Genomic DNA, 23,038 nt, shown 5'->3' with positions numbered 1-23,038 from the left:
TCTAGGCGCGCAGTCCGGAACCGTGTGACTGCTACGGTCGCAGGTTCGAATCCTGCCTCGGGCATGGATGTGTGTGATGTCCTTAGGTTAGTTAGGTTTAAGTAGTTCTAAGTTCTATGGGACTAATGACCACAGAAGTTGAGTCCCATAGTGCTCAGAGCCATTTGAACCATTTGAACTATGTCAGCTCACAAGCGTAAGTTCAATGAGTCTCAGCCACAGACAGTCTTTCCATCATTGCCACAGTTCCTTGTTGTTTCTCGGTCTGACGAAGGTCACGACTTCTTCACAGTCAACCCTTTCATTATTCAGAAAGGTGTCAACGCAATTGCAGGTCCTGTAAAGTCTTGTTCCAGATTACGAAATGGCACCTTGTTGTTAGAAACAGTCAGTGCCCTCCAGGCACAAAAATTGCTGCGTACTTCACTGCTACACACACTCCCTGTCCGGGTGGAACTGCACCATTCTTTAAATTCATCACGTGGGGTCGTTTATACTCGCTCCCTCGACGGATTGTCCTCGACGGATTGTCCTCGACGGATTGTCCTACCAGTCTGACCAAAGCGTAACGGCAGTTCGTAGAGTCATGAAAAGGGTTGACACGAACATAATTCCAACCCGTACTGTCTTCTTGACATTTGACAAAGTTCAACTCCCATCGAAAATCAAAGCAGGCTATGAGATCATTTCCGTTCGCCCTTACATCCCAAACCCTATGCGTTGCTATCGGTGTCAACGGTTCAATCACACCAGCCAGTCCTGTTCCAATCCGGCCAAATGTGTTACGTGTGGCAAGGATGCCCATGAGGGTGCTTGTCCACCTCCATCCCCTTGTTGCATCAACTGTATGGGTGACCACGCTGCTTCCTCTCGAGATTGCTCCATTTTTAAAGACGAAAAGCTCATTCAGGAAATCAGAGTGAAGGAAAAGGTGTCGACCTTTGCTGCTCGAAAATTATTCGCCAGTCGACAGCCCACCGTGCCTCAGACAGGAAAATACAGCACTGTCCTTGCCTCTCCTCGGCCAACAAAGGAGGCGGCCACGCAGACTTGTGACCTTACCTTTAGTGCCACGGTCGTCAGATCGGCCAGCGCAAAGATCGCCCGTTCAATCTCCCCATTTTCGCCTGCCCATTCTATGGCTCACCCTTCATTGGGTTCTGCTAAATCTCGAGCCCAAAAGTCAGACACCAAGACTTCGAAAAAACAGCATACTCGTGAAGATTTTTTACGTACCCCAACTTCACAACCATCGTTTCCTCCTTCATCTAAACATCATGTTTCCAAGAAGGCTAGTAAGAAACCCAGTTCATCTCCTCCTCCGCCAAGGCGTGTCTCATCTACAGCACCACCTGGCGGTAATCGCCCCTGGCCGTCTTCTGTGTCGCCGAGGCGCGCTGCTGGTGGCCGATCAACCGGCCGATCGCTGGTGGCAGGAGCTGCTCCTGAACAACCTATGGATCAGGATCTTCTGCCTTCAGCTGACTGCCATTCCATGCTGTCGGACGCAAGCTCTGAGCAGTCACTGAGTTGACGGCAACCTTGGTCACATCCCTCCATTTTCTGTTCACCCTATGTCTATTATCCACTGGAATATCCACGGCCTTCGAGCCAATCGGGATGAATTGTCGATCCTCATACGATCCTACTCGCCGGTCATCTTCTGTCTTCAGGAAACAAAGCTGCGTCCCCATGACCGCTTTGTTCTCCCCCATTTTCAGTCTGTCCGATTTGATCTCCCCTCTGTTGAAGGCACTCCAGCACATGGAGGACTCATGATTCTTCTCCATGATACTCTCCATTATTACCCAATCCCCTTAAACACTTCCTTCCAAGCTGTTGCTGTCCGTCTTTCCCTTTCTGGATATAACTTTTCTCTTTGTACTGTATACATTCCATCGTCCACACCAATGGCACGAGCTGATCTCCTTCATCTTCTTGGTTAGCTTCCACCCCCCTATTTGCTGGTTGGGGACTTCAATACCCACCACCCGCTTTGGGGATCTCCACATCCTTGTCCACGTGGCTCACTATTGCTAGACGTCTTCCACCAAGCGAATCTAGTTTGCCTCAACACTGGGGTCCCTACATTTTTGTCTGCCTCCACGACAAATTTCTCTCATTTGTACCTTTCGGTCGGTACTGTTCCGCTAACTCGGCGCTTCGAATGGTTCGCCCTTGATGATACACACTCGAGTGACCACTTTCCATGTGTCCTTAGACTGCAGCCTCAACTGCCATATATGCGCCCGCGACGCTGGAAGTTTGTCCAAGCCGATTGGACACTTTTTTCGTCTCTAGTGACATTCGATGACCGTCACTTTCCTAGCGTCGACGATGAGGTCACACATATTATAGACCTTATTCTTACAGCTGCGGAACGTTCAATACCACGCACCTCCGCATTGCCCCAGCGCCCCCCAGTTCCTTGGTGGAACGAGGCATGCCGTGACGCAATACGTGAGCGTCGGCGTGCTCTGAGCGTTTTCCGCTCCCATCCTACTTTGGCCAACTGTATCCGCTATAAGCAGTTCCGTGCGCGATGCCGTCGCGTCATCCGCGATAGCAAGAAGGCAAGCTGGAAATTCTTTACTAGCTCATTTAACAACTTCACTCCCTCCTCGGAAGTTTGGAGTCGGATTCGACTGTTATTTGGCGCGCCTAGTTTCTCCCCGGTCTCTCGGCTCACTGTCGTGCATTATACGTTAGTGGACCCCGTCGCAATTTCTAACTCATTGGGTCAACATTTTCCTGAGATTTCGAGCTCTTCAAATTACCCACCAGCGTTTTTCCTGAAGAAACGTGCAGTTGAAGTGCAACCTCTAGCATTCTCCTCTCAAAATCGCGAAAGCTATAATACTGTTTTCTCCATGCGGGAACTCCAACATGCACTCTCTTCTTCTCGCTCCTCCGCCCCAGGACCGGATGGTATCCACATCCAAATGTTGCTGCATTTATCAACCCATATTCTGCGTTACCTCCTTCGCCTTTATAATCGAATTTGGACCGACAGTGCTTTTCCCAGACGATGGCGGGAAGCTATCGTCGTTCCTGTTCCGAAACCTGGAAAGGACAAACATCTCCCCTCTAGCTATCGCCCCATTTCTCTCACGAGTAGTGTATGTAAGGTTTTGGAGCGTATGGTGAATTGCCGTTTAGCTTGGTGGCTGGAGTCCCGCAGTCTTTTAACACCTGCCCAATGCGGTTTCCGAAAGCATCGTTCTGCAGTTTACCATCTTGTTGCTCTCTCCACTTATATCATGAACAATTTTATCTGGAGAGAGCATACGATAGCTGTTGGAGGACAGGCACCCTCTGCACACTGTTCTCTTGGGGCTTTCGAGGTCGGCTGCCCCTTTTTCTTTGCGAATTTATGGCAGAGCGCACATTTAGAGTGCGGGTGAACACTACTCTCTCCCGTACTTTCTCCCAAGAAAACGGGGTACCCCAGGGCTCCGTGCTAAGTGTTGTACTGTTTGCCATTGCCATAAAGCCAATTATGGATTGTCTCCTTCCGGATGTCTCGGGCTCCCTCTTTGTGGACGATTTTGCGATCTATTACAGCTCCTCTCGTGGTCGTGCGGTAGCGTTCTCGCTTCCCACGCCCGGGTTCCCGGGTTCGATTCCCGGCGGGGTCAGGGATTTTCTCTGCCTCGTGATGGCTGGGTGTTGTGTGCTGTTCTTAGTTAGGTTTAAGTAGTTCTAAGTTCTAGGGGACTGATGACCATAGATGTTAAGTCCCATAGTGCTCAGAGCCATTTGAATCATTTTTATTACAGCTCTCAACGGACCAGCCTTCTTGAACGACGTCTTCAAGGATGTCTCGATCGCCTGCACTCTTGGAGCATCGAAACCGGCTTCCGTTTTTCTCCCAGTAAGACCGTTTGCGTTAATTTTTGGCGACGTAAGGAGTTTCTTCCTCCCTCCTTACATCTAGGACCTGTCAACCTTCCGTTTTCGGACGTCGCTAAATTCTTGGGTCTTATGTTTGACAGAAAACTGTGCTGGTCCTCCCACGTTTCCTATCTTTCGGCTCGCTGTCTGCGATCCCTCAACACCTTCCGTGTCCTGAATGGTACCTCCTGGGGAGCGGACCGTGTGGTCCTTCTCCGCCTCTATCGCGCCTTAGTGCGCTCGAAATTGGACTATGGAAGCATAGTCTACTCTTCTGCTCGGCCGTCTATTTTTCGGCGTCTCGACTCTATCCACCACCGTGGATTACGTTTAGTGTCTGATGCTTTTTACACCAGCCCTGTGGAAAGCCTTTATGCTGATACTGCTGAACCTCCGCTGTCCAATGGGCGAGCAGTCTCGTTATGTTAGCCATCTATCTTCCATGCCTGCTAATCCAGCCCATCACATTTTTTTCGACGCCTCCTTGGATGTAGGGTATGCAGGCCGCCCTTCCTCCCTACTACCACCGGGAGTCCACTTCCGTCAACTGCTCCATTCTCTTTCCTTCCGCTTTCCTAAAACCTTCTTGACAACTTGGGGTACAGCACCGCCTTGGCTCCGTCACCGGATCTGCCTGCTCCGTGACCTTTGTCGATTTCCCAAGGATGGTACCCCTTCACTTGTTTATCGTCGGGCATTTGCTGCTCTATGTGCACAAATGACGGACGCCACATTTATTTACACCGACGGCTCGAAAACATCGTTAGGTGTAGGGAGTGCCTATATTGTTGGCGACACCCCAAATCACTTTCGGCTTCCCGACCAGTGTTCGGTTTATACTGCGGAGCTTTACGCTGTTCTCCAGGCTGTCCACTACATCCGCCGCCATCAGCGGATACAGTACGTTATCTGCTCAGATTCTCTCAGCTCTCTCCTCAGTCTCCAAGCTCTTTACCCTGTGCACCTTCTGGTCCACCGGATTCAGGACTGTCTGCGCTTGCTCCACCTGGGGGGCGTCTCGGTGGCGTTCCTCTGGCTCCCGGGACAAGTTGGTATCTGTGGAAATGAGGCGGCCGATATAGCAGCCAAGGCTGCAGTCTCTCTTCCTCGGCCAGCTATTCAATCGATTCCCTTCGCCGATCTACGGAGCGCTTTATGTCGTCGTGTTGGTTTTTTATGGCACGCACATTGGTCAACACTCCCCCATAATAAATTGCGGGACGTGAAGGCTCTTCCTTGTGATTGGACCTCTTCCTCCCGAACGCGTCGTCGGGAGGAGGTAATTTTAACTAGACTCCGGATAGGGCACTATCTTTTTAGCCATCGACATCTTTTAAGCGGCGATCTTCCCCCACTCTGTCCCCACTGCTCTCAGCTGTGGACGGTAAGACACCTTTTAATTGAGTGCCCCTATTTTACTCCGTTACGTGCCCGTCTACAGATGACACGCGCTCGGCCGATCACGTTCTCGAGTTTATTAGTGCCAGTGATATGACGTCAGTCATTTGAAGCTTTTTTTGCGGACAACCAACCCCTTTCTGTAGTGGATTTTTAAGCTTTCCTTCTGCTTTTAGTTTCTCCAATTTTTTCAGTTTCGTTCCTAATGCAGCTGGTTTCCATTTTCGTTTTTTACTGTTTCCTAAGTCACGGACCGGGCGCTAATGACCATAGCAGTTTTGCGCCCTAAAAAACCAAAACAAAAAAAAAAAAACAGCAGTCCTTACTCAGGACTGGGAACCATGAAACATTAACTCAGAAAAGTAGACAGTATTCACAATTGTCGATGCATGGTAGGAGAAGTGACATGTTAGTGAGACGCCAGCAAGTGAGAGGCAGTTCTGTTCTCTAGCAGAGCGGAACGACAGGTACGTCTTCATCTACATCTACAGGAACACTGCGCATGCCATATCACGGAGTGTGGTCACTACTTTTTCCCCCCGTTGACGACCCATGCGCATGGGAATAATTTCTTTATAGGCTCTAACTTCTTGGATCTTCTCGTCGTGGTCATTTTGCGAGCCGTATGTGGAAGGCAGCAGTATGTCATTTGACTCTTCCCGGAACGTACTTTCTCTTAATGTGAACAGTAAACGTCTCCACGATGCGCAATGCCCCTATTGTAGTGTCTGCCACTGGAGTTTATTCAGTATGTCTGTAGCGCTATCGCGCCGAGTAAGCGATCCCGCGACGAAACGAGCCACATTCTGTTGCATCAATTTTATATCGTCTGTTTATTCAACCAGGTAAGTATCTCACAGACTTTTAAGCAATGCTCAAGAATAGGCCGAGCAAGCGTTTTGTAAACGACTTCTTTCTTGGGCGAATTACATTTCCTGAAAGTTCTTCCAAAAATCTCAGCCAGGCCGCAACTCCTCCTGGAATTTGTTTTATGCGAACATTCCAGCCGTATGATGACATGAGATGATGACATGTGTCATGTTATACCAGATGACATCCTGTACCATGTTACCTTACTTGCATTATGTTACATGACTATAGTACTGCTACTAACAAGTAAAAAAAGCGCGGATATGTCAAGATGTTTTGATCTGAATGTCTTAGAAGCTGCCAGATAAGTCAAAAAGTACGATTCTTGTGCCGTACCAGCTCGTTCCTAAGCGTGCACCAACCACGAAGAATGTGAAATCTGGAGTAATTGGCCATGAGATACATGTCCCGTGTAAGGACGACGTAAGGGAAGCCGTGACAAAAGTTGCCGTTTCTCTTTGGCTCTTCCATGCCTCGTCTATCAATCGTACCTAACCAAGTGGCCTTGTGTGATAAGCAAATGCCGGCCGGTGTGGCCGTGGGGTTCTAGGCGATTCAGTCTGGAACCGCGTGACCGCTACGGTCGCAGGTTCGAATCCTGCCTCGGGCATGGATGTGTGTGATGTCCTTAGGTTAGTTAGGTTTAAGTAGTTCTAAGTTCTAGGGGACTGATGACCACAGATGTTAAGTCCCATAGTGCTCAGAGCCATTTGAACCATTTTTTTTGATAAGCAAATTTCAAGAACCCGTCGATCAAGTAGTTTATTAGGTACGGCCTTCGTGTATGAATTATATTTCCTTGATGTCCTTCAAATGTACCGCAAATTGGTTTGCACCTTCCCTGTAAAGTTTTCCGAAGTTGTTTCATTTCGAATCATTACGGATGTATATATATAAGTGTTTCATGGTTACTGTAGTTTTGAGTAATTACCCTAAAATGTGTGATCGAAGAAGAATAATGATTATTCCCACAGTTTATGCGCTGTACGTTATGTAAGTTAATACTGAGAGTTGATTCGGTGTTCCCTTATCCGTTGCAGGAGTCCGCGCACACCACTACCATTTCCTAGCTTGGGACTTGCCTATACACAACACCATCTTTCGGGAACATCCTCATGAGATTTATTTATTCGGCCATTGATTATTTCGTGGTCTGTAACGTCCTTATAGCATCGAGGTAAACCTACAGTTACTTGCACACTTGCTAGTTTACACCCGTGAACAACATCGACCTGAGGCGCCCTCAGTAGATTCCCGTTTCCGTAGCTTTGACACCGCAGTGAAATTCAGTGAAGCATGCTCACGCACGACTGGCCCACGTGTTGCCAACGGTGCCAAGATTGTTTAGAGTACGCTGCACAAGTTTCGTTCCTAAGCCCTTACATATCCTCCATCAAGTCACGATCTCGCCCCACGTGATTTCCGTATTTCTAGAGTCCTGAAGAAAAATGTCTGTGGCTGTCGATTTGCTCCGGACGAAGAGGTGCACGCGTGGACCCGATCACGGTTCCGTAGGCAACGGCAAACATTTTCCCATGAAGGTATTGACCGTCTCGTCTCTCAGTGTGATAAATGTGTTCCATTTATGGCGACTACTTTTCAGATAATGAACAGTTTACTTACTTTCTAGGGTTCCCTACCTCAGTTGGTAAAAATGAAACCCTTTATGGGATAAGTTTGTTTGTCCGTCTCTCTGTATCTTTCCGCCTTTTTATAACCCTTTTTTCTGGGGAACGGATGGAGGCGTAAAAGTCAGATTTCTGTCACATGCTAAGGACTATTGTCCTTGGCAGTGTAAAAGTTCAAGCTTTTACGTGAATGCCGTTTATGTCACATATTTTGATACTCACAAACTCACGCGTCAGAACTTGTTGGGTACTTCATGTTGACAAAGAACCATGAAATGTGGCAAGAAGCAAGGTTTGAGAGTACAGGTCGGCTGTATTGACTCGTAAGCATTGTAATAACTTGGTTATCGCAAACTCTGTGCGAAGTTGGTCACGCAGGTGATTACCGAACATGAAAAACTCATCGAACTGAAATTCATCGGAACCTGCTGGAAGAGTATGAAGCTGAAGGTGACAATTTCCTCAATAGCATCGTCACCGGAGATGAGACGTAGTGTCACCACTACGAGCCGGTTTCCAAAAACAGTCCATGGAATGGCAACATACGTGGAAGAAGAAATCCGTGACCCAACTGTCCGCAGGCAAAGTGATGTGCACAGTCTTCTGGGATAACCAGGGTATGGTGATTTTGCATGTCCTGTAACTTGGAGAAACTATCAGTTGAGCATGCTAACTACGCTAAAATACCGAATTTCCAGGGTAAAGCCAGAGAAGAAGACCAACTTCCACCAGGAACACGATAAAGCCAGGTCCCACACGAGTTCTGCGACCACGCAATTCATTGCAAAATTCGGAAGGACTGTGTTACCACATCCGCCGCACAGTCTCGATTTTGCGCCTTCAGGCTTCAATCTCTTTGGACCTCTACAAGAAGGACTACGTGACGATCATTATCAGCACTCGGATGCTGTTGTCAAAGCTGTAAGAAAATGGTCAGCCTCAGTTACTTCTGATTTTTGCAACCGCGGCATGCAAGTTCATCGTTGGCAAAAGTGCATAACGAATAATGGTGACTGCGTGGAGATATGACAGTCTGTAGCTGAAATATTGCTCTGTTTAACTGTGCTGCTGGAGTTTCTATGAGTAAAAATAGGAGGCATTACATTTGGAACGACCCTCGTATATACGCAATTAAGTTTGTACGGAAGCCGGCCGGTGTGGACGAGCGGTTCTAGGCGCTACAGTCTGGAACTGCGCGACCGCTACGGTCGGAGGTTAGAATCCTGCCTGGGGCATGGATGTGTGTGATGTCCTTAGGCTAGTTAGGTTTAAGTAGTTCTAAGTTTTAGGAGACTGACGACCTCAGAAGTTAAGTCCCATAGTGCTCAGAGGCATTTGAACCATTTTGTACGGAAGCCCCGGTACACGAGTCTCAGTTGCACGTACCCGAATTTTTTTCCATCTGGCTCGTTTTCACTTGACTGCTGCTTGTATAAGTGATCTATCAGGTAACGCTGGAAGCTCCGTGAAGCTGTATGGAGACGATGTGGTTGTCTGTAAGACGCCAGCAACACTAGATTGTAGCGAGTTGCAGGAACACCTGCAGAGGTGTTAGTAGTAGTACCCATGTCATGTAACATAATGAAAGTAAGGTAACATGGTACAGGATGTCATCTGGTATAACATGACACATGTCATCATCTCATGTCATCATACGGCTGGTGAATTTTATGAATTTTCAGCACAGGATCGGGCACTTGAGCCTATAAATTGCAAGATACAGGGATGCCAACATCTTGCAGCTAAGAGAGATCACTGCGCTTGGGAGGTATGGTTAACTCGTAAAAAAGTGCGAATATGTCAAGATGTTCTAATTTGAATGTCTTAGAAACTGCCACATAAGTCGAAAAGCTAGTTCCGTTCTCTTACATCTCTAACTGTGTCCAGGACATATTCGTCTTTTTTGTGCTATGACAGGAGCAGTATTCATTCTGGTTCCCAACTTTCACTCTATCATAATTTTGCCGTTAGACCGACATATCTTGGCGAACGATGTTAATTTTTGTTTACTCGGGAAATTACTGATCTGGTATGGGTTTTGTTATTATGGTTCTAAACATGTTGGTTAGATCGTGACAATGGATAATGTTTTGACAAAATAACAGAACGACCATTAATTACATATAGTTTTTCTTAGATAATTTGAACCGATTCGTACAAGTCTGAAACACAGAAGTGGCTCGCATAAAAGAAAACTCGCCAAAAACGTGCTTTTCGCACGTAATATCCGAATGACCCTAGATGTTAAAGCGATTTTTAATTTATTGTATGAATGCATTTCTTAATTATTTGACTCACTTTAAACAGTTTCCGCACATTCAGTTCAAGTACGAACGAATTTTACGTGCTGCATTTAGCGCGACTTTAGATCATCGTATCCCGAAAACGGATGAAGATTATTGGATGAAAAATGTTCGTTTTGACTTATCCACTTATCCACGTTCGTGCAAAGTTTGAACTGATTCGTACAAGTTTAAAAAATTAAAACCAAAGGTTGCTCATGCAAATCGTGGCATTAATTGAGCATTAATTTCAGCCCAATTAATTTTGCAAAAGGAATTGATGGATATGCCCGGGCGCCAGCTCCAGTTCGTTTAAACCTTGCTTAATATACTGTAGCACAGCTTCAGTAAGACGGATGGTCAAGTGGCTACACAGATGGCCGCATGTCCGGACTAAACCAAAATATTTTCACCCCATGTACATAGCCCCAATAGGAACCAAAAACCAAGATCCCCCAAACCTCGATTCTGCATGTGGCCTTTTCATATATATATTTCTTAGAGCACTTCCGCGCTGTAACGATGTGCTAGCCATATTTTCTGTACGTATTATATGTAAATAAAAACTTCAGTATCCATGTTCACGATAGTAGACAAAAAAGAAGTTCCATGTACAGTCAGTAAGAGCGTCGGGTTTCAAACTTCCATTAGAATTGATGTGACACCAATTTTCGATGGTTCTTCACGTAATATAGAAATTATTTAATGTATATTATTATAACTTTTTACGATAACACTAAAGGCAGTACTATGAGGTCACTGTTTCTATTCAATAGCAGAGATTTTGGAACAAGAGAAATGCAAAAGACTTGAAACGGGAAATGCAAAATCTACTGCAAGTAGTGCAAGCTCTATTGTAGATATAGCCAAAACATCAATTATTTACTGCAATCTCAATCTTACCATTAATTTATTTGTAATTTATGCAAGTGTGTGTGTGTGTGCGTGTGTGTGTGTGTGTGTGTGTGTGGTGTATATGTGCGCGCGCGGATGTTTGGGTGTGTGTGTGTGTTTGTGACTACATGTATTCATAACAAACAGCAATCTTTGCAACTGAATGGTCCATGTTTCCTTGGACACTCGCACACTTGCCCAAAGTCACTCCTGAACGAAGAACGCTCTTCTACCTACACAGCTGTGCAAAATTTGACGAGGCGCTCTAAGTAAAGTAACATATTAACTCCCGGTAGAAATGGGTGAAGGTAAATGGAAATGTCGTGTGGCTAGGGGCCTCCCGTCGGGTAGACCGTTCGCCTGGTGCAAGTCTTTCGATTTGACGCCACTTCGGCGACTTGCATGTCGATGGGGATGAAATGATGGTGATAAGGACAACACAACACCCAGTCCCTGAGCCGAGAAAATCTCCGACCCAGCCGGGAATCGAACCCGGGCCCTTAGGATTGACAGTCTGTCACGCTGACCACTCAGCTACCGGGGCGGACTATGGGTGAAGGTGCGACAGCAGGTTTCCAGAGATCTCTCAGTCGTACCCGGGAAGACGCACGGCTTGACGCGACGCTAACGAGATCTACGGGCCCTGCAATGAACTTGTGGCGTCACACTAATGGGCTCCATGTAGGGCCCAGGGGAAATCAATATTTAATGGAAAACATACTCAACTTCATAGTCTTGTCGTGTGCGATTGAGAACTTGCACGCATTTAAACACGCTGTCAGGAATTATTAAACTCGTCTGAAATAGTCACTCACTGCCCGCCGAAGACAGTTGGTGTGGCCCTCGTGAGGCGTGCGGTGTCACGTGCTGTGACGTACCCGCCACGGCCGGTCTTCTCGAGTGTCTCGGCGTGACGTCTGCATGACTGTAGCTCCAAATAGGGCTGATCCGGGGACAACATCTCCATGACTTCAGGCGGCTACGAACCACGGGAAACTGGAAGAAGGACGATGTGTGGCAAGTGCAGTCTAGGAGTTTACTTTTGCTCTCAGCGCTGTTTCACGTGCATCGAGAGCGTTTCGAACCACATGCACTGCTGCCGGAACGAGAAGCTACAGCAGTTATGGACCATGTCTCGTGCTTTGTAACGACCGTGATAGATCGCGACGACTTCAGCCTAATTATTGTCTCTGAATAAAAGTCATTTATTTTCGTACCATCGTGTATTTCTTTTAGTTACTTCCTGCACTATACTACAGCAGTTCTTCCAATGTATGGCCCAAGATTCATCGAGCTACATTGCTTCGCAGTGACACATCGTCCTTAAGTTTTGCTCACTAGTGTACATTACATCTAATACTGCAAATGTGCTTTTATAAATTATTAAGGAAGTCCCAGAAAACGTAAAAGTAAATTCAAAACATATAAAGAAAGGAGGAAGCGATCAGGCAACCCTTCACACTATATGCAATACACTGCAGTTACACAAGTCAGTTTGAGTCTATGTCTTTCATCTTACGATGTCCTGAAGGCTTTAGCGAGCGATGTGATTAGCTGACATTTTATTATAACAAACCATACAAACAAGGACGCGATTTTTATAGATAAATGCGCCAGTGCCTTGAAACGGCATTTCGTTGTTCACGAAATATAACATGAAAAGCTCTAAGCTCGAAAATTCTTCACTGTCAATGACTCATTCCCTGTCATTTCATTATAACAAAAAATGTTCAAATGTGTGTGATATCTTTGGGGACTCAACTGCTAAGGTCATCAGTCCCTAAGCTTACACACTACTTCACCTAAATTATCCTAAGGACAAACACACACACCCATGCCCGAGGGAGGACTCGAACCTCCGCCGGGACCAGCCGCGCAGCCCATGACTGCACCGCCTTGAATGCTCGTTTCATTATAACAAATCGTACCGAAAACGGCTTGTTTACGAGATTTTCTCAATGTGCTGCTCATTTCATACAGCATATTTTCATAATACGTAAGTGATAATATAAAAACCACCAAACACGGGCTTCAAATGCAAACATCGTAATCCACACTACCCTCCATGAAGCAAAGCACAGACTTACCTGATTGCCATTTGGCGTTTGGGGATGTTTGACAACGGAATGGAAAAGCTAGAGGAGACGTGATAATGATACGCCAAGTACCGTCCGCGAAGCACCGTTTGGAAACTTATGGAAGGTCATTTTAATCCCAAAAGTGAATTTAAACGCAGGAATTCAATTAAAAAAAAGAGAGGACCACACGGGAAATATTTCAGCACATCTTGTACGTGTCACGCGGTTTCCTAGGACACGACTTCGTAGTGTGATTTCATTCTCTTTGTATGCCGTTGTAGATGTTCAATTTTTTACGGACTAATTAATCAGATGAAGCGACAGCTCAGAAGAAAACTGCGTTGCTCCACACAGCTCTACAAATGAGGGGCACAGTGGAAAATGGGCACATGCTACCAGAGTATGTTGTCAGGAAATGGGAAGTAAGGAAATATGAGTTTGTTTAGTGAACTCCTGCTGTGATACCAACAGTTGTTACAATAACTAGTTGGTGTGTTGCAAATACTATTAAATATTAGGCCACTTTATTACAATTTTAAGTACAGGAAATGAAATCCTTGACATGTAGACACATTACATACTGTTGTGGTTGGCAGGAGAGCCAACACAGTGTTACTAGAGGAGGCCGAAATGCACGCGTTTTAGCTCACGCAGGCTGGCGTGACGTCTAGAACAGGTCAAGGAAATTAGAATTTAGAAAAAACGGACGTAGCTGGTGGAATACTTAACTTTAATCCATTAAGGATGAACGTCGCTCTTGACGGTACATGATTCACAATATCAATAGTAACTGAAAATGGCGCCTTGCTAGGTCGTAGCAAATGACGTAGCTGAAGGCTATGCTAAACTATCGTCTCGGCAAATGAGAGCGTATTTCGTCAGTGAAACATCACTAGCAAAGTCGGTTGTACAACTGGGGCGAGTGCTAGGAAGTCTCTCTAGACCTGCCGTGTGGCGGCGCTCGGTCTGCAATCACTGATAGTGGCGACACGCGGGTCCAACGTATACTACCGGACCGCGGCCGATTTAAAGGCTACCACCTAGCAAGTGTGGTGTCTGGCGGTGACACCACACATAGCATGTCATTAGTAGTCAAATTCCTCATCAATGTTTCTCTGTTCCATCGTATTGTCAAACCATCATTTATCAATGACTGATAAAAACTTGAATATATTGGAGGCACAAACTGCAGTAAGCTTTGAAGGTCCTTGTACTTTGCTGCCTTAATATGACGTCCATTTGGATACTTAGGAACCAACTGGCTGTCTGCAATCTTCGTAAATCGTCTACGACACTTCTGTAAACTACCTCGCGCAAGTATCTCAGTTTGATTGTGTAAATATTTGATGTATATAGAATGTTCACCGCTCACTAATCTAAACACCATTGCGTTTCTGATCTCTACAGTCTTTTTGTCAACAGTAATGTTACGTTTGACGATAATGTTCATTATAGACGGCAAAAACACGAAGTCGTTTTTCTTCATTTCAACCACAGTAGATAGATTCTGTTGCTTGCTCTTTCTTATAAGCTCACCCCATTTTGCTGGAGTGTACACAGTTTCTTTCTTTTCAGCTTCTCAGTTACTACAAAATTCGTGTCACACAGTAGGAACACGTACTCAACAATATCAAAACATTTTTTATCTAGGGGATACAACAACAGATCGAGGATAATATAGTTTTTATTTTGTCCAACATACGAATCAGAATAAATTTTGAGACTTGGATGACGTTCTTCCTTCGCCATGTCTAAAGCCTTTAAAGCGCAACTGGCGACTTCATCGGCCCCTCAAGGTGCAACATTTTCGCTCCAGATACACATCATTGCCTTCTCATCACTACAACGGTGAATACAGAAATTATATGTCCAAAATTGTCTCTTATAAATAACCATTTCCGTCGAAATATGTGGTGTTAGCAATGCTTGTTGTAACTCCATGCACAAAACGAGTGCATCACTACCATCCTCTTTTGACTCATATGAGTCAGTTTTCAGAGCACTATATACGCACTCTACGGCAATTTAAAACCAATATTGTATCCCGTGTTGAAAATGGTTTCATACACATGTTATTTTACTGGGACTTCATCTGTATTTTTAAGATCTTCACAGTAGAAGCGATACGTTCTAGCAGTCGAGTAAACAGGGGCTATGTAGGACTTGTTCGGATTATGCGCTCTACTGTAATGTGATGTGTACCTCGGAAACATTTCGACGTGATTTCTAATCTTATTTTTTCTCTCGTTAGCAATGGCATGGGGTCTGTTAGAATGCTTGCCTCTTCTATCCTGTGTAGGTGTACCTACAGCTACATGTGTTGTAGATTCATGTCTCTTAGTATCACATTCTTCATTGCTACGGACAGTCCTCAAACGTTTAACACAAATGCCATGAACAGCTAAAACTACAGTCCTATACACTTCAACCTCAGTAACTGGTGTGTCACGAATGAAATACCTGAAAGAAACGTTCCTCTGGCTTACTGTTGGAACCTTACTCTGCTTTGGACACACTTTTTTCACTTATCACATCGCACTAATCAAAATAAATAATAATTTCGCTTATTATAATGTCCCAACCGATAAAGCTCAATAAATATCGACTCCTCCTACTATTCGTTCAATGCTGTGTATTTGCAGAAACTAGTTTTGCAACATGGATTACTGACACTGCGAATCTATTTCTCGCGCACAATCTTATTTTTTCGGGATTTATATTGTTTTCCATTGTTTCTTAACCTGTTCCTTTTATTATCTTTCCACTCATTTTCTTTGCGAATTCTTTTCAATTTACATGTACTGTTGCATTTTCTTCGTGAGTAGCATTAATAGCAACGCCTATTGACGCCATCTTGGAAACATATAAATAACATTTGAGAAATGCTTTCTGATCGGCTTTCGGAAACCAAGTCAACCAATCAGACGAATAGACTCACGAGACACAGAGATACTATTGTCATGGGCCTCTTTTCCACTGGGAATGTGTCGGTCCTAAATAACAGCAAATATAATACGCTATCTTTAAAGGAACGGGCACATGCCACTTTGCTAGAAGTTCTCACCTATGGTACTATACCCGGGCCGCTGAAACATTGCACTTGACGTTTGCGTATGAAGTTGGCAGCGTAACAGAGTAAGAAGTGAAGAACGATCGGCGCTAGGCGTTCAGCGTGTGGCGCCAGCCAATCACAGCACAGTGAGCACTGCTGTTACTCACGTGCTGTGACGTCAAAGTTCCCGCGTTGCCGGCTTTGTTTAGTGAATGTGTATACAACGTGAATTGTATGTTGTTTACCGCGTGTTTTCGTGTACTGTGTGCTATATCGTTGTGACTTTTGTTATGTTGTGAGTTTACATACTTGGAAAATGCCACCGAAAAGACTTCGTTCACCTACTGACAATCCTTTGCGTCGAGGGGTGCCGCTAAAGAGCCAGGCACTGGAGTTACTACGCAGAACATGTGAGTTTTACGAGCAGGAGAAAAACTACATAAGCATTCATGGACAGCCATCAATTCCTGCCGACAAAGTGGTGGAACGTACGTCAGAAACTCTTGGTATCAGTGCAAGTAAGGGAGTATTACTACAAAACTTGGAAGATACTGAAGTGAGCCGTAATGATTCCGAGCTGTCTGGATCAAAAAATACATTTTTATCAACCCCGGGAAAGAAGAAAAAGCGGCCTAGTCCTATCACAGATTTAGATTCTTTCCAGACTGTTGCAGTTCGTAGGCATGTTTATGCTTACTACAGCAAAAAAGAGTATCCGACTGTAGCTAAGTTATTAATCTCTTTAAAAGAAAGTGAACTCTTCAGGGGTGGTAAAACATCACTAAAAATTGTGCTAAAAAATATGGATTTCCGTTACAAAACGCTAGACGGACGCAAAGTACTGTTAGAGAGGGCACATATTGTTACCGCTCGTAGCATTTTCTTGCACAAAATTGTGGGCAGAGACATTCATTCCATAACTTGGCCAGACGAAACGTGAGTTAATGCCAGGGAAGCTGTCAGTAAATGTTGGACGGATTACACACCCAGCAGTAGCGGCCATCAGCCGACGGGAAGAGGAGCTAGATTAATTGTGGTCCATGCAGGCTCCTCCAGTGGTTTTGTCCCTGACGCACTTTTAGTTTTTAGATCAAAAAAGACTGGTGATTACCATGAAGATATGGATCACACACGATTTGTTGAATGGTTCAGGAACCTTTTAAACCAATTTCCTGTCCCTACAACAATTGTAATGGACAATGCTCCATATCATTCGGTGATACAGAACAAAGCCCCAATCACAAATGATCGGAAAGAAGTTATGGTGCAGTGGTTACAGGCTCGAAATATTGCAGCGGATATGAGTATGACAAAGGTTCTGTTATATTCTCTTGTTAAAGAAAATAAGCCTACTACATATGTAGTAGACGAAATTGCCAAGGAGCAGGGTCATACTGTAATAAGGCTGCCACCATATCACTGCCATTTCAACCCTATTGAGTTAATATGGAGTGATGTAAAAGTGTATGTAAGGAACAACAGTAAGTCCTTTACAATAAGAGAGGTGGAAAAGCTGTTGCGTGAAGCTCTTGTGACTGGATGCAGCCTCATGGAGAAAAAAAGTAGAGCACGTCGAGAAGCTTATACGAGCAGCACAGACAGTAGAAGGCATTATCAGTGGCCATGAACAATTAATGATTTGTCTTGATGATGACGACGATGAACACGGTTTTGGCGATGAATCGGACAACAGTGACGATGGCGAACTGGATGGAATTGCGCCATTATCGCTGTAAATTGGTGAGTGAAAAATTACTAATATTGGTTATTTATTGCAATCTCGGTTATTATTTGTTTTGTAAACTACGTACATTATTGATTTTAAAGTACCAGTCGTCAGATGCTTGTTTTTTGTATTTCTTTTCTCCGTTATCGAAAGGGTGCGCATTGTTATGCATTTACATGTATTATTATACGGTTGTTTACTTCCTGTCATTGTAGTACAACTAAAAACGAGTTTTTATATACACTGTAATTGCTCAATCGCTTGCATTTACGAGACGGGACGGACAACTGTATCGTCTGCTGTGTGTATAGAGGCTGCTGTTGCAACATCGCTATTGCAGTATAGCCAACCTAACTAGACAAAAAGCGAACTGTCAAGTGCAATGTTTCGCCGGCGGGGGTAGTGGGGGAGGGGAAGGGGCAGGAGGAGGGAGGGTAAGGGGGAGGGACCCACATGCTGACCCAGGAAAAGCATGACATCATCCAGGAGGGTAGATGGGGGTGGAGTTAATTTAAAAAATAGGTGGCATCGGCTGTCTTCCTGTGACAAAATCACAGAATCACTGCGGAGGTGGCATGTGCCTATTTTCCACGAGGCCCCTCTATCCCTTAACGCAGTTACCGTTTTGCCTTCGACATTGGCTCCCGCCGTCGGAGACGAATCGTCACGAAATGGCTTTTTACATTGACAATGGCTTCTCAGCTTGGATGTATCTGTAGAAGGTAACAAAGACGGTCTTATGACTATTCATACCAATCACAATGATCCATTCGACACTTTTATTTGGTGCATACCTGTGCGAAAGAGGATACCTTCATTTCCACAGACGACTATATTCGTCCGCAAACATAAACTGGTGAACAGTTAGTTATTTGGATAGTGACATGAATGTAAAGCTTGGACGACTTGTTGAACAAGTGTGAGATTCCGAGTACATCCCACTTGTGTTGCAAAAGTTCTTTTTCCTAACGAGTAAAAAATATCCGCAGGAACTCATCAAAATTGTCAATGAATCGACGCAATGCAAGGGCGAAGGGGTGAATTACTTTCGCAATGATCAGATACACTGTAGAGCCAGAAGATTATGGCCACTGGCACCTCTAGACTGAGTGCCCATTCTACGGATTCGTGGCTCTGTGTATCCGCAGAATGGGCAGTCGGTCTAGAGGTAGTCAGTGGCCATAATCTTCTGGAAGTACAGAAGTTCAGCAGAAAGAACGATGCAGGCCGCAAATTGGGAAATATACTAACATAAGCGACTTTGAGAAACGGTACATTGTTCTGGTCCCGTGTTTGTGAACGAACATCTCGGAAACGGCAAAGCTGATTAGCTCTTTGAAGAAATGTGAAACCACAAGAAGGCGAGAAAGTGTTAGACGTCCACGCTTCACCAAGTAACGTAGAAGTCGAAAGCTTGCCAGCTCTGTGAAGTAGCATAGGCAGCGATCTGTAGCAAATCTTTCAGTGTATAACGCTCGTAGAGGCAAATGAGTTTCGGCGCACACCGCTCAGTGCCCATTGTTGAATATGTGGATTTGCATTTTACAACTCCTACGTGTTCCGATACTGATCCTACATCGTCGACATCGTCGTGAGTTACAACTGAATAGGGCACGCGATCATCGAGACTGGATCATGGATCAAGGAAAACGTGTCACCTGGTCGTATGGATCAGGTTTCTTGTTACATGAGGTCCGTGGTCGTGTCCAGATACACTGTCACAATACTGAGTGATGTCTGTACCGCGCCATCGACGTAGGCCGATGGGGACAGTGTTATGTTAGTGCGGACATTCACTTGGACTTTCTATGGAACCTATAATAGTAATCGAGGGTGCCATGACAGCTGTGGACTATGTAAAAGTTATAGAGGCCCATCGGCATCCCTTCATTATTGATGTCACCCAGATGGAGATCGCATTTTCCAGCGGGATAACTATCCGTGTCACAAGGCCTGAATGGCACTACACTGATTTGAAGAGCGTGATACCAAACTCATAGTGATACCTTGGCCACCAAATTTATGTGAACCGAAACGCTTAGAACACATCTAGGATACTACATGGCGCCAAATTCTCGGTCGCTAACTGCAGGCCCGTAATTTACTTGCGTAGACACCTGGTGCAGCATACGTCAGGAAATCTACCAACAACCTACCGAATCTGTGGGACGCAGAATCGCTACAAGAGAAGATTAAGCACAGGGGCATAATGTTTCGTCTGAGCTGTGTACTTATACGGTGCAATTAGTGCCCTGCGCAATACACAGTATGGCGGATTTCGAGCTGAAGCTGCAGAGTCAGATATCAGGAACATCTTGGAAGAGCAGGTGGGCGCAAGCTGTCGCCGGCAGCCTTGGCGCTCTGCCGGACACCATATTGTCCACACCTGCCGCAGGCGTCTAAATATGCGGAAGCTACAGTAGTTTGAGTCATAACTACGTAAGGCATCCTTCTGCAATAGAGGCCACCGCAAATCCATTATTACTTTAAAAAAAACACATGTGGTATGTTTCTATGGAAATACGTACGCATTTGTTTTCCACATTGATACCAAGGGTCCCGAAGTTTTATTTCGCGCACAATAAACGATGTGTCTACACTTAACTTCCTTTCATTGCTTTAAACAACCAATTGCACTATTTCGTAGCATAATTTTCTTCTATTTATTCTGTATTAGTTTCGTACTCTTCTACAACTCAAAATTCTTTCGAAGCAACTGAGATCAGAAACTGTCAATTGTGTGGAATAACATTGTAAAATTTTACTACTCTCTACTGTAGCTTCAACTTAAAAAAAGTGAAAAGAGAAAGGAAACTATAGCACTTCAATTGCAACTTCCGAGCTGAGAGGCCGTGGTCGATATACAGGGTGTTACAAAAAGGTACGGCCAAACTTTCAGCAAACATTCCTCACACACAAAGAAAGAAAAGAAGTTATGTGGACATGTGTCCGGAAACGCTTACTTTCCATGTTAGAGCTCATTTTATTAGTTCTCTCCAAATCACATTAATCATGGAATCGAAACACACAGCAACAGAACGTAAAAGCGTGACTTCAAACACTTTGTTACAGGAAATGTTCAAAATGTCCTCCGTTAGCGAGGATACATGCATCCACCCTCCGTCGCATGGAATCCCTGATGCGCTGATGCAGCCCTGGAGAATGGCGTATTGTATCACAGCCGTCCGCAATACGAGCACGAAGAGTCTCTACATTTGGTAGCGGGGTTGCGTAGACAAGAGCTTTCAAATGATCCCATAGATGAAAGTGAAGAGGGTTGAGGTCAGGAGAGCGTGGAGGCCATAGAATTGGTCCGCCTCTACCAATCCATCGGTCACCGAATCTGTTGTTGAGAAGCGTACGAACACTTCGATTGAAATGTGCATGAGCTCCATCGTGCATGAACCACATGTTGTGTCGTACTTGTAAAGGCACATGTTCTAGCAGCACAGGTAGAGTATCCCGTATGAAATCATGATAACGTGCTCCATTGAGCGTAGGTGGAAGAACATGGGGCCCAATCAAGACATCACCAACAATGCCTGCCCAAACGTTCACAGAAAATCTGTGTTGATGACGTGATTGCACAATTGCGTGCGGATTCTCGTCAGCCCACACGTGTTGACTGTGAAAATTTATAATTTGATCACGTAAACATTTTCATTGAAATGAGGATTGACACATTGTTGGATGAACCATTCACAGAAGTGTACCCGTGGAGGCCAATCAGCTGCTGATAGTGCCTGCACACACTGTACATGGTGCGGAAACAACTGGTTCTCCAATAGCTCTCTCCATAGAGTGACGTGGTCAACGTTACCTTGTACAGCAGCAACTTCTCTGACGCTGACATTAGGGTTATCGTCAACTGCACGAAGAATTGCCTCGTCCATTGCAGGTGTTCTCGTCGTTCTAGGTCTTCCCCAGTCGCGAGTCATAGGCTGGAATGTTCCGTGCTCCCTAAGACGCCGATCAATTGCTTCGAACGTCTTCCTGTCGGGACACCTTCGTTCTGGAAATCTGTCTCGATACAAACGTACCGCGCCACGGCTATTGCCCCGTGCTAATCCATACATCAAATGGGCATCTGCCAACTCCGCATTTGTAAATATTGTACTGACTGCAAAACCACGTTCGTGATGAACACTAAACTGTTGATGCTACGTACTGATGTGCTTGATGCTAGTACTGTAGAGCAATGAGTCGCATGTCAACACAAGCACCGAAGTCAACATTGCCTTCCTTCAATTGGGCCAACTGGGGGTGAATCGAGGACGTACAGTACATACTGACGAAACTAAAATGAGCTCTAACATGGAAATTAAGCGTTTCCGGACACATGTCCACATAACATCTTTTCTTTATTTGTGTGTCAGGAATGTTACGTGAAAGTTTGGCCGTACCTTTTTGTGACACCCTGTATAAAATTTCCACCTAACGTTTCGTCTCCATCTGCGGGAGACATCTTCTGAGGTCGAAACTTCCTGGCAGATTAAGACTGTGTGCCGGACTGAGACTCGAACTAGGGACATTTGCCTTTCGCGGACAAGGGCTCTACCAACTGAGCTACCCAAGCACGACTCACGCCCCGTCCTCACATCTTTAATTCCGCCAGTGCCTCGTCTCCTACCTTCCAAACTTCACAGAAGCTCTCCTGCTAACCTTCTATGGTCGTCCGGCTACTGCCACTGCGGCTCCAGGTACTCTCGCATTAATAGAGCGCATAGAGGGCACCACCATTCGTCACGTGATGCCGACGGTATGCCTATTTTTGGAAGGCGTCGTCATTCTCGATTAAGAGTAATCGATTGTCATTCTGCTGGCGAAACGTCGACATCCATATTTTGTCTAATTTTAAAACTTACTCTTTTCTATTATAATTGTTATGGCGTTTGTGAAGCTCTCTTGCTTCTCTATACATGCGCGCATGATGATGGAATGTTCGTGATAGAACGCTTGTCTCATTAAATTTAATTTCGTGATTCGCATCTCGAAAAACATGCTCAGCTACGGCCGATTTCTCGACGTGCCCTAACCGACAGTTTCTCTTATGTTCGCCGAAGCGGGTGTTTACACTTCTTTTCGTTGTTCCACTATGTATTTGTCCACAACTGCATAGAATTTTGTATATCCCAGGTGTTGCTAGGGGGTGTCGGGCGTCTTTTTCAGTTCTTAAGTATTCCTTAATCTTCTTGGTGGGTCTGAAGATTGGTTCG

This window comes from Schistocerca nitens, chromosome 4 (genome assembly GCF_023898315.1).
Source record: "Schistocerca nitens isolate TAMUIC-IGC-003100 chromosome 4, iqSchNite1.1, whole genome shotgun sequence".
NCBI classification, from domain to species: Eukaryota; Metazoa; Arthropoda; class Insecta; order Orthoptera; family Acrididae; genus Schistocerca; species Schistocerca nitens.
The sequence above is the reverse complement of the archived record's forward strand: the minus strand, read 5'-3'. Positions refer to the sequence as shown.